The 12,950-nt window shown below is 32.4% G+C and overlaps 1 pseudogene; it reads left to right on the top strand.

Annotated features, from left to right (window-relative positions):
* The first annotated feature begins 311 nt into the window (after nucleotides 1–311).
* On the top strand, nucleotides 312–12,310 carry LOC121220044 (chaperone protein DnaJ-like; annotated as a pseudogene).
* The last annotated feature ends 640 nt before the right edge of the window (nucleotides 12,311–12,950 follow it).

A 12,950-nucleotide genomic window follows, 5' to 3' on the forward strand; every position in this document is an offset into this window, starting at 1 on the left:
TGACTCTATCATTTACTTAAATTTAGTATGAATAATTTATAATAAATAAGATAATTATTTAGTAGGTTAAAAGTATGAGAAATTATATTATATTTTGAGATTATTTGAAGGATATTAGTAAAATAATAAATAATTATATTTAAAATAACATATATCTTAAAACTAAAATATTATTATTGTATAAAACTAGCTTTTTAAATTTAAATAATATAGAAACGTGTTTGAAAAGTTATAATATAATTATTCAAATTTTTAGTAGCAATTAAGAAAAAACGATTTTGTAAGTTTAATAATGGAATGATAAAAAAAAATTATGCATTGTTGGATGATTTACCCAGAAAGGAAACAACAGGGCAGATTGGTGCTAAAACCTCAACAAAATTGCAAAACCCCAAGCCTCTGCTAATAAGTGCAAGAATAATGGCAACATCGTATCAGCTGCACAATTGTGGGATTAGACAGAACTCGTTTCTAATTCCTGGCAGTGGCAGTAGAACCTCTGTCTTGGGCTTGAGATGGAGCGAATCTCAATTCTTCTGCAAAACCCACGCCCCTTACTATCGTCTTGGTATCATCAAGAGGAAATGCCGTCACAGCGCCGTAATCAGGGCCACCTCCTCTGGCTCCGATTATTATTCCACTTTGAACGTCAGTCGTGGTGCCACTTTGCAAGAGATTAAGACCTCTTACAGGAGTCTTGCTCGCAAGGTTCGTCGCTTTCTCCAATTAGCTTGCTGTTTATTTTAGAATTTCGCAGTTGTCTAACATTACTCCATCTTTTGGGAGGATTGAATTTATAACATTGGATTTGATTTTTTTTTTAAATTTGAAATGATATAATCTTTGCTTCTTATGGATAGCTTGAAAGTAACGAGTGTTGTTGCCTTGCCATTTTCTTTTTCATGCTAAATGGAATGAAATTAAGGGATATAAAGTAGTAGATTAATGAGACCGTCTATTTGATTTAAGATTAACCATTTTAGAAAACAATCTGTCTAGGTTTTTAATCAGAGTTGAAAAAAAATGTAAAAACATAGGTTATAGATTAAACTATTAGGAACTCATACGAGTTTTTAATGTTTACACGCCATTACCATATTTCGTCCTCTATTTTTATATTCATCCATTGGAAGACTGAATTAACCTATAAGATAATCCAGTTCCATAGAGTTCTTGCATCAAGTTGATCTCAAACCAATGACCTAGTTGCTTCAAATGCCGAGTGTTCCTTTGAGATATTCATGCTACCTTCTATAATTGGAATGGTGAATTTTAATTATTGTGATGTCTTTGTATCCTTATTTTCACTTTAATCTGAAGCTATGGACTGTCTTTGGTTCTAACACCTGTGGAATCAGTCCAATATTTTCTAGTTTATGTAGAGAAAGAATGTAATTAGAATCCTAAAATGATTAGTATTATCTTTTAAAATCTTTCAGGGCAGTGAACTATCTGGGTTTGCATGTAGGTCAGGTTTCTGATGATCAGCTTATGATTTTTGCTTGATTGTACCAGGATTTTTGCTAAATATTTGGGTAAATTGACTCTCTATGCATGAGGATGATTGGAAAGTAGATGGAATGTTAAAGGTTTAAGAGGATAATAAATATATGACTTGTTAGTTCATTTCTTGCCCTTAAATTTCCATTATCTTAACTAAATTAGAGGAAGGAAAAAGAGTTTTCTTAAACCTTATGATATTTTATTTCCCTCATTCTCCTTTTCTTCTAGGTTGCATAGTGTTTGCTTCTTTCGATTCCCTATGCCCTTATTTTCAAAGCTATAGGCTGCAACATATTTGGGTGGACTGACTTCCCTAGAATTTTTTTCACTGCAAAGTTGATGGAGTAATAAGGCTCAAAATGGTAGTAAATATATACACTGTTTAGTTCATTTCATATCCTTCCTTACATTTCCATTACATTAACTAACTGAGATGGAAAAAAGAGCTTTCGAAAGTCTTCTAATATATTCTTTCCCTTCTCTATTCCCCTTTCTTTACGGGTAGCATGTTGTTTGTGTAAGATTATAAAATGACTGTTGCTTTTATTTATTTTTTTTTTGGGGATAACTTGCCCATAGTGCATTTGTTTGTAAGAGTAAGAACATTCTGGTCGGACAAACGGATGTTGTCATGTTGTTACTTTAAGTAAATCTGCAATCTCGAGCTTCCTCTTGAGCTCAATTTTAGTAATACGGAAAATAAAGAACACGATATATGTGCCATTGGCACATGTCACGATTAATTGGATTAGCACCAGTTATTTTACTACATTTGATATGAGAGAGAGAGAGAGAGAGAGAGAGAGAGAGACCTTAGATGCTGATCCTTGATTGGATGGTTAAAAACTACTAGGTCAAGTCCTAGTTGTGTGACTTTGCCCGTTTATGGTTTAACTTATTCTTTAGTTCACATATTGTGCAATAATTGATATATCATTCAAAACAGTATCATCCAGATATGAATAAAACTCCTGGTGCAGAAGAGAAGTTCAAAGAGATAAGTGCTGCATATGAGGTTAGTATTGTTGTTTTTAAAGCTTTTCCTTGTAGAAGTGCATTCTTTTCTTCCAATCCTCCTGGACTCTCAAAAATGTAGTTGTTGTTTTAACTCTTAATATAATTCAATTTTATAAATTCAAATTTTTGTTCAAGTCTAATAATTCACTTACTAATATATTTCAAATAAAAACAGCATAAGCATGAAATTAAAAGTCATCATTAGACATTAGTTCTAAATTTCCTTGATTAGTCTATTACAAAAAGTTAGTGAAAAAAAAATTATATAGAAAGATAAATAAAGAATAGACAAGGAGAAAAGAATTAAAAGGAAAACAAATAGTAGAATAGATAAAGAATGTAGGGGGTGGGGGAACATGTTTACTTTTGATTGGCAGTGTCTACCTTTGGTTTTGAAGAGCTTGAGTGTTTGAAGGATGTTGAAGTTTTGTGTTTTGATGATTTAACAAAATTTTAACATAATAAAATTGATGATTAGAAAGTTTATAATTAATACAATAAAAAGAAATAATGGTATTTTAAGTTTTAAATTAAATAAAAAAAGAAAAAGAAATTTAAGTCAGTTTCGCTACTTCAATGAAGGAAATAATGTTATTTGAGTTAAAGAAAAAAAAAAAGCAAAAGAAACTTAAAAAGTTAGCTGCACCGCTTCAGTGAAGTAAATAATGATGTTTGAGTTTTAAAATAAAAATAAATAAATAAAGAAACTTAAATAGTTGCTTCACCGCGTCAGTGAAATAAATAATGGTATTTGAGTTTTACACAAAAATTGGCTTTAGAAAGCTAGCTTTTTTGTCGCCTAGTGTTGTAGCCAAAGCACAGTAAAGTAAGCACCCAATAAAAGTAGCCTCGCCTGTGAAGGTCAAAGGTGAAATCTTGATTTTCCACTGTGCCTTAGCACCTAGGCAGGTGACTTAACAAGTGTTACTTAGGCCTACAAAATTTTTAAGGTCCAGGTTTTTAAACTCAAAACCCTGTTTGGAAAATTGAAAAGCCTATTTGCATATTGCTATTCGAGAGGCCTATTTGTGATTCAAAGAAAAGAAGCTCATTATAATTTTCTGTCATTTTAAAAGAAAAATTAACTAAAGGAAAAGAAAAGCCATTGTTATCCTTACTCACATCTTCATTAAATTAAATTGATTACTCAATACTTTTTAATTTAAGAAACATATCCTATTTTATTGAATTCATAACAAGCCCTTGCTCAAATATCCTACTTTCGCATCCTTTTTAGTTATATTCCTATATCTTGGATATTAGGCAATGTTACTTGTGTCTAAGATCGTGCCATGTTGAAACAGTTACTCCATTTTTGAGGAGTCCAAGCATCAAAGCTATTGATAGTATTGCACTTGCACTATATTCATCTTTTTATGTTGTGTCATAATGATGCATTTATGTAGGTCCTATCAGATAATGAGAAAAGATCTTTATATGATCGCTTCGGTGAGGCAGGTTTACAAGGAGAATATGATGGATCAGGTGATTATTCAGCAGCGGTAAGATAATGGCTAATTCTATTGCACTCTGCAAGTATCAAATGGCATGCTTTATGTTCACTAGTAATCTCCTCTCATCTACCCCACCTTGCTCTTCTTTTTATTAATTTGTTTTGGGTCAACGCATAGTTTAGGTGGGTGGGTGTGGTTGTTTTGTGGTTATATATTTGTAATATTTGGGATGCATGATTATGCTTCATGTTCTATGATCAATGTTCATCTTTAGGTTGATCCATTCGAAGTGTATAATGCATTCTTTGGTGGTTCCGATGGGTTCTTTGGTGGAATCGGTGAACCAGGAGGCTTTAACTTCAATTTGAGAAATAATGGAAGCAACGATCTTGATATTTGGTAACTGTCTACTTGGACGATTTTTCCTGGCCATCACATAATATGCTTAGATCTTTAAGAAAAATGTTAGACACCAAAAAGCAAACTGTCAAACTTAACCTTATGTCTAATAAAATGCAAACTAAAATTACAAATTGTAATATAAAAGTATATTTCTCAATATAACCTTAATGTTTAAAATATTAGATTGAAAAAGGAGGTAGAAGCTATACTTTTAATTATTGTTATATTATTATTTGTGTTGATTTGAGTAAATAATTCTTATTTTCTAACTTTGAATTTCATAATATTGTAGGTATGAACTTCATTTGAACTTTGAAGAATCTATTTTTGGAGGAGAGCGTGAAATTATGGTATCCTATCTTGAAACATGTAATGATTGCGGCGGAACAGGTGCTAAAACTAGTAGTTGCATAAAATCATGTACCGATTGTGGAGGTAAAGGAGGGTCAACGTAATCCAAAAGGACTCCATTTGGAGTGGCAATAGAGGTATTATATCCTCATGACAACATTAAAGTGATTGATGATGCAATAATTGTTTATTCTCCAATTTACATTAAAGTGATTGATGATGCAATAGTTGTTTATTCTCCAATTTTTCTTCTCTAAATTGTTGTTTTCTATTTTCAGTTTTCTTGCCAACTTGTGGAAGGAATTGTAGATCTGCATTCGTAGTATCTATATACTTTATATTAAACTTGAATAATAGGATTAAATCATGCTATTTGTTGAGCTAATTGGGCACCAAAACTCAAGTGTTACATTTGAACTTGGCATTCTCATATTAAATGGGAAGAATGGAATAAACTTTTGTACCTCCATGTTGTGGGAAATAGCTAAATTTGGTAGGTAAAGAAAAAGAGGATATGCAAAAACAAGTCAAAAAGGAAGCAAAATTTAAAGAAGAACGAGGAGGGTGAAGGAAAGAATAAAGAGCTGTCACTTTTTGGTGGCTATGTGCTTGGATTTTGTTACAAACTATAACTTGATTCTAGACGTGATTGTAGGGATAGATTAGCAGATTCTTAGGAATCTTTTAGATTAATATTATTTGATTATTTCCTTGTATAAAGTTCTTATCTCTGTATGAATACTCTTGTAAATTAGTAGTAAAATACATCTCATCTCCTTTTCCATGTGATTGTAGGGATAGATTAGCAGATTCTTAGGAATCTTTTAGATTAATATTATTTGATTATTTCCTAGTCCTTTTTCTTTCTGCAATTATTTTTTTTCCCGTTAGCTTTGAACATACAATATACTTGTATCCTATTGCGCTGACTCTACGAGTTTTGGAAATTTGGATGAGAGTTAGACACTAAGAACATGTATATAGACCTTAGGCAGTATAATGGTTCTATGCCTAGATTGCATCTTGCGCCCTGGGCATCGCTAAAAGGATAGGCTGCACAATTTCTGTCATTAATCAAAACTATAAGTAGTAAGCCCAAGAGCAATTGTTTAACTTTAACTTTTTGTTACCTGACCTGTTATTTAATTTTAGAAATCAGTTTTATCTTTAGCATATGTTCTATAGATAATATGTTATATTTCTAGGTTTCTACTTGCTCAAGCTGTGGTGGCAAGGGCAAGATAATCACTGAAAAATGTCGAAGATGTAGTGGCTACTGTAAAGTAAAAGTGAAACGGAGTATGAGAGTAATCATACCCCCTGGTGTTGCTGATGGTTTCACAAAGCGAATACGTGGAGAAGGCAATGTTGATAAGAAAAGGTATCAATCTAGTCAAGTTTTCCTTATGTTGGTCTTTGCATATGGGGATCTCTTTTTCCCCTTTTATATATGAATTCATTCGGAGATATGAAGTTGGGTGAGTGTTTTCTTTTTTCCTTGGCCGGCAAGTAGGGTGAGTTGATAGTAGATTGTGATGGTATTTCTGGTTTTTGACTTATAGTTGGCTAAGCAGCCAAATTGAGTAGGATTGATCTTAGGGTTGGAATTGAGAGAAGCGGAAAGCAATATGAAGAAATGAAGAACTTTGGAAGCTTGGTTCTCTTTCCTGAAAAGGGGCTATTTCTCTTGTTGGTTTTGTTAAGTGGTGTTGTCCCAGTCTGTTATGTATTAGTAGGTTTCCTGTGGTCTTATATTGAAGCTGGACCCCTCCATGCTTAATGGGGTCAATCTGCTAAATGACTCCTTTGATTCTATCCATATTCAGGAATCTTTTTCTTCAATATTGGGTAAATGACTCATTTTTATATTTCTGTATTCTTTTGATTTCCTGTTCACCTTTTATTTTGTTTTTATTGTTAGCTAAGAGTAATGGTATTAAGTAATGAAGGTGAGTGCTCTGAAGTAAAGCTTGTTAGTTTGTTTAATGCAATAGTCTCTATCAGACACAAGAAGGGAGATTCAGCTTGAGCTTTGGGCGTCTTATTTTTATTAGTCATTTTGTTTTGAGAATCTTTCTCTTCTCACGTCTGTTTCCATCTTATATATTTTGGTTAGAATTTTTTTGTACATAGGAAACTTGTATCTTGCAATAACAGAGCCATTTCTCTCTCTAGGGGATTTGCTGGTGACCTCTTCGTAGTCCTCCGTATAGGAGTAAAGCAAGGAATTTGGAGGGACGGTCTCAATCTTTACTCAAAGATCAATGTTGACTACACCGAGGCAATACTCGGGACAGTGGTGAAGGTACTTGTTGACTTTTTGTTACCCCATATTAATTTAATCATCAGCCTTAATGTGTTTGGCTAGTATATTACAAAGTGAATGTAGCCCTTAATATATTACAAGGGGTTTCAATTCTTTTTAAGGTGAGGGGTAGCCCATAAGATATTGTTCAGAGAGCATCATTCCAAATTGAATATACAAGTTTATACTGATAGATGCATTATTATAAAAAGTTGTACATAAGTTCAGAAAATTAACACACACATTACCTCAAAGTCACAAAATATCACATGGAAATAATTCTAATTAAACCAGTAAAATAGAAAAATTTTGATGTGATATGGAATTAAGTTATAAAATGCTAAATGATATTTTTCTTGTCCTCATAAAGACTTCTACTAGTTATGCTTGAACCATAAATAAACCCACAAAGCAGTTGGAGGAACAAATTTAAATTCCTCAACATACATATGCTGTTTACTTAACATAGACCAATAGCCCCTTCTAAATTATGAAATAAGTAGAAAGCAAGGGAAAAGACATTAGTTATAAACTGCTGTTAAAGATGATTTCTATGCCTTATTCAACTTTTTTGTTTTTTTGAATCTTGCCAAGAAATGCAAGAATTGAAAGTGGGATTGGGCATGGCTAGTCTTTTACCTTCTGAATCTAACTTGGACTTTGTCCAGTTTTTGGAGGCTGTTAGTGCATTTCATATGGATAAATTAGTTAGAATTGTGTTATATCATGCCTCAAACAAGTACCTTGTGATGAATTGGAGTCTAGTTTTCTCTCAAGACTGAATACCCCATGGTGTTTGAATTCTCCCTGCTTCCAGGTTAACTTAAAAATAGCTTCTAAAGCATATGCTAATATCTGACCCTATTGGTTTTCTGTTACCAACGTCCTATATGGGAACTTGATTATGTTTTGTATTATTTTTTTGGGCAAATTATTTTTTACTCATCAGCTTCTAGGAGCACCACATTCTTAACATAGCCTACTGTTGAGATGCTTAGGAACCTAGGACCAGCAATTTCCCTTGCAACCAAACGAGAATAAGTTGGCCATAGGTAGAATAATTAAGTCCAAGTGAATATAATGCCACCAAAAACTCCAAAGGAACCTATGTGGGATAGTAACTTCAAAAACTGTGGCTATGATGAACAAATGTCACAACAAACTACTTGGCTTATCATGCCAAGTTAGACATCCAGTCTAAATTGACTCCGCAATTGTGGGAGGCCTACTTGAATACAAGGATAAAACCACTTAAAATTAGTTTTTTCATTCATATTCCATTCATATCAAGTACTTTGGTTTTTTGTGCTCATATCAAGCACCATAAAATGTAAAGCAAGTATCTATATGTTCTGTAAGTTTGTCTCTAAGCGAGTCATTATACACTGAAGCACTTCTGGTCCTTAATTTTCCATGTGTCTGAGAATTCTTTTTATCTTTAATCAATAATTTTAAATTTCAGGTAGAAACTGTTGAAGGTATTAAAGATCTTCGAATCCCGTGGGATTCAGCCTGGTGATGCAGTGAAACTTTCACGCTTGGGAGTTCCAGATGTCAACAAACCTTCAGTTAGAGGTGATCATCACTTTATTGTGAATGTTCTGATCCCAAAAGATATCAGGTATTTATCCGGCAATACCTGCATACTACTTCATGCATCTTCAATAGTTACAATTGCAGTAGTTTAGTTTCTATGGTCCTTATTTCTGAATTTCTTTTTGCTCCTGAAGATGTGTTAACCTAACCTTTTTATTGAGGGTATGAGACCTGTTCCGTAGTTACTAATAGGGAACAGTGAAAATATTATTTCTATTATGCGATTAACATTGAGATTAAAGCTTGTTGGAAGATACTTTGGAATGATATGATTGTGACATGGAATAGGAGAAAAATGATAACATGGAAACTTATAATTAGAAACAAGAATTACCAAGGGAGGAGAAAATTGGGAGCTATAGAAGAAATAGGGTGAGAAAACCACAATAATCAACAGGAGGAGAAATACTGCTTACTCAATTTTCTCTGTCATTGAAACCTACATTAAATTGAAATAATAAAAATAACTAATGAACTAAACCAAATCCTAATAACAGCATGAATCACCAAATATAACCATGATCAAAGGTATCTCCAAATGTATAAAAGCACAAGGCATCAGATTTTGATTATACCTGTGTTGGTTCTTTTTCTTTTCCATACAAAGCAAAGAAAAAGCTGCGCCCTGAGGATTGTTTTCTTGAAAATGCATTAGCTTCTGTGTTAAGTAGCACATTAGGTAGGAGTTGGCTGTAAAAGATATGATATAAAAAATTTGCGTGGTTATATAAGTGATTAGGGGTGCACCAATGCACATATAAGTAATTTGCACTTTACTTAGGTTTTGGTTTAGCTATAAATGCTTATGTTATTTTTTTTGGTTAAAATACCTGGGGGGTCCTTGTATTATAGGGACTGGATTGATTAGTCCTATTGTTAAGTGAATTAATTTAGTCCCTATACTATTAAAAAGAATCAAATAAGTCCAAATTGTAACTGGGTTAACATTTACTATATAAAAATGTCCTGAAAATTATTTTTTTTCAATTGCAGTTCTATTCCAAGCAAAAGATTTCATTTATAGAACCATATAAACTTTAAAAATGTTTACTCTGTTAAATAGCAAATGATATTTTTTGAACTGTAAATGTTAACTCTTTCCAATTTGGCCACATTTGATTCTTTTTAATAGTACAAGGACTAAATTGATCCATTTAATAGTAGAGGGACTAATTTGACCAGGTTCCTATAATAGAGGGATCTCTTAGGTACATTCACCATTTTTGTTTCAGATAGATTTTGGGTATTGAACATTTAGTTATTGTGATATTTGAGATATTTTCCCCTCAGATGATGCTGTCTGGTTTTCTCCCTAATCTTCTGTGTCTTCCCAAGTGTATATTTCTCTCTAATTGCTTCCATTTCTGAATCTCTCTCTTGATTTCCATATTCTCTCTGAACACCTAGGGATATATTTAATTATATTATGTATAAATTATTGTATTCAAAAGTTAGGTCACAGAGCTAGTTAAGCTAAGTTTGAACTTGACTCCAATTTTTACTAGAGTAGCCCGACATTGAATGAGTCAAGCTCAAGTGCCATTGAGCAAATAGCTCACAAGTAGCTTGATTCGGCTACTTGCCACCCAAACTTTGTTTTGAACCTTCTGTGAAAAAGTCAAGTTCAAATATTCATTTTTGTGCAAGAAACACGTTGTACTCAGTGCCATTTTGGTCTCATGTCAAAACTGCTATATCACCCTAAGGTGTGGAGTCCCTGTTAAACAGATTCTGTGCAAGGGGAAAACTTAGCAAAATTCTATTATTCTCTTCACATACATTGCTTGTAGTGAGGCAATGTCTGGTAACCCTTTGCATGAGTTTAGCTACTTGAAATGATTTTGAAATAAGAAATGATAATTTCCTAAAATTATTTATTCACACAACGTAGAGTAAAAAGTTTTAAATGCTACAAACATTCAGGAGAAAATATGTTTTATCTTTTAAAAGGGAACTTAATGACAAAAACGGAAGAATATTTTCTTTGAAATTTCTGTTCATAGAATTGAGAGATATTTTGATTAATGACAATAATCACAATTGTGGTCAAACGTGTGAATGTTAATCTGAAGAGACGGACACATCCTAAGAGTTTGTTCAACCTATTCTTTTTAAATCAAAAGTTCAGCTTAGTATATAAATCGATTAAACTCAGTTAACCACTCCTATTTATATCAATGAAAAATTCAAAATTGACTCCTATGCCTAATACAAAATGAATTAGGAAATCCCTTGTTAAGATGATATACATATATAACAATACTCAGTGGTTTTAAAAATTGGACTGGACTCTGTGGGCATGAACTAGTAACCGATTCATTTAAAAGTTATGCTTAAACCAAATAATAACTGGAGCAGTCAACTTTCTGGTTAAACACTCCAGATTTGCATCAATTTCTTATTTTGAATTATTATTGATCTTTTGAAAGGATATCTTTCACTTTGTGGGGTTTGAACTCATACCTTACCTTTCAATTGATAATGAAACCATTAAGTCAATGTAAACCATTAAGTTAATCTATTGCTATTTAGTACTCATTTAATAGTAAAACTCATTTCATATTACCCTTTCAGTTGAGCCCAGCCAATTGAATTTGTTGAACTGGCAACTATGCTAGGTTTTGATAATAGGCCAATTTTTTATTGATTTTAGGGTAGTTTTTTGTGTCCTTTTTTGGCTTTGAAAGGTTTTTGAGTTTTTGGGTTTTTTTGAATGTATTGAGGATGAGTATTTAGGTTTGGGGTTTGAGTGAGGGTTGCTAGTTTCCTGTCTGGATTTTAGAACATCTTTTGGTGCTTAGGTATTTGGTTTGGTAAGTGTGAAATGATTATTACAATAGTTTGCTGATCTGATTTTGTTGTGAGAAATTATTTTGGTTTGGAACCTAAGAGTTGTTATGATGGTAATGGTAGTAACAAAGAACGCGAACTTATTGAGGAAGTAGCTTCACTCAAAGTATCTAAGAGAAGCTGTCTTTCTGATGGTATTGGTTCTTTCTCCTTCTAATTGAAAGTGTTTATTGACTTTAAAAAAGGTACATGTTTCATTTACTATTGTGTGATTGTATCTTCCAGGGATGCATGAAGCTGGTGAATCCAAAGAGCGTGCTTCGATTAAACAAACCAGTCGCGTTGCATCATTGTGGAACTCAGTTAAGACCTTCTTGGGGTACTGTATTCTTCTGAATTCTTTGATCTCCCAAATTAAAGCCTGAGAAAATTCATGCTCGGATTTGAAGCATAAAATGTTAGGGTATCCAACTAGCAAGTGCTGGTTCTATGTAAAGAGGCATTATTATACTAAAATATGGTGTGTTATTTGCAGGCGAAGAGAGTCCCGAGAAGGGTTTGCGTCAATTACAGCAGACGCATCATCAGCGTCACTGTTGCGGTCACATTGCAAGTCATATAGCAGCCTATTAACAGTTTCATATTTCACGATTTTCGTATTTACTTTAATTTGGACATTGATGCGGAGAAACAAAAACTGCTGCATTGGGTTGAATCATAGAAAACACACATCATAGTGATAGCACCCAACAAGTGATTTTGGGCGGAGACTTTATTTATTATATGATTAATTGAGGAATCTAAGTGCTTGTTAAATTGCTATTATGCTACTATCCCATCTCTCTCATAATCCTTGAATTCGAGTTTTGCTTAATCCACCCACATTCAGGAATCTGACGCCTTTGTCTTTTCACAAACTTGTACTAATTAATCATCAATTGTTTTCTTTTTTACATTTCCAAATAATTTCGTTATTTTATTCATCAATGCATTGTAATTATTTAAATTTTATTTACTTTTCTTAATAATGTTTTTAATTATTGTATTTAGTATAAAGTAACATTTTCATTTTATTTGTTAAAAATAATTAAAATATATTTACTTATTTAATAATTTAAATATTATAAAAATAAATAGGGTAAATTATCTAGTTTGACATTCAATTTTTAGGGTGTTTACATTTTGGTCACCCAAAATGAAATTATGTAATTTGATTACTCAATTTTTAGGGTTTAATGGCGGTTAACTATACATGTCATATCATGTTTGTGTTTTCATTTTGATCGTCTAACTTTTACGTTACTTTCATTTTGGTCGTTCCCAAATATCTTTTTTGAGTATTGATTAGGGTAAAAAGTCGAAGATCAATATGAAAAATTAGTAAAAACTAAAACAATACAAAAAAAGTCAAATTGTATTTGTTCACCTCATTGCCGAAAATTTTAAATTTGGGTTTTGAAATATTAATTTTTAAACTTTTAGATTCAAAATTATAGTAACAAATCTATTGACATTACCAATGGATAAATTTT

This window comes from Gossypium hirsutum, chromosome A03, assembly GCF_007990345.1.
Source record: "Gossypium hirsutum isolate 1008001.06 chromosome A03, Gossypium_hirsutum_v2.1, whole genome shotgun sequence".
Classification (NCBI taxonomy): domain Eukaryota; kingdom Viridiplantae; phylum Streptophyta; class Magnoliopsida; order Malvales; family Malvaceae; genus Gossypium; species Gossypium hirsutum.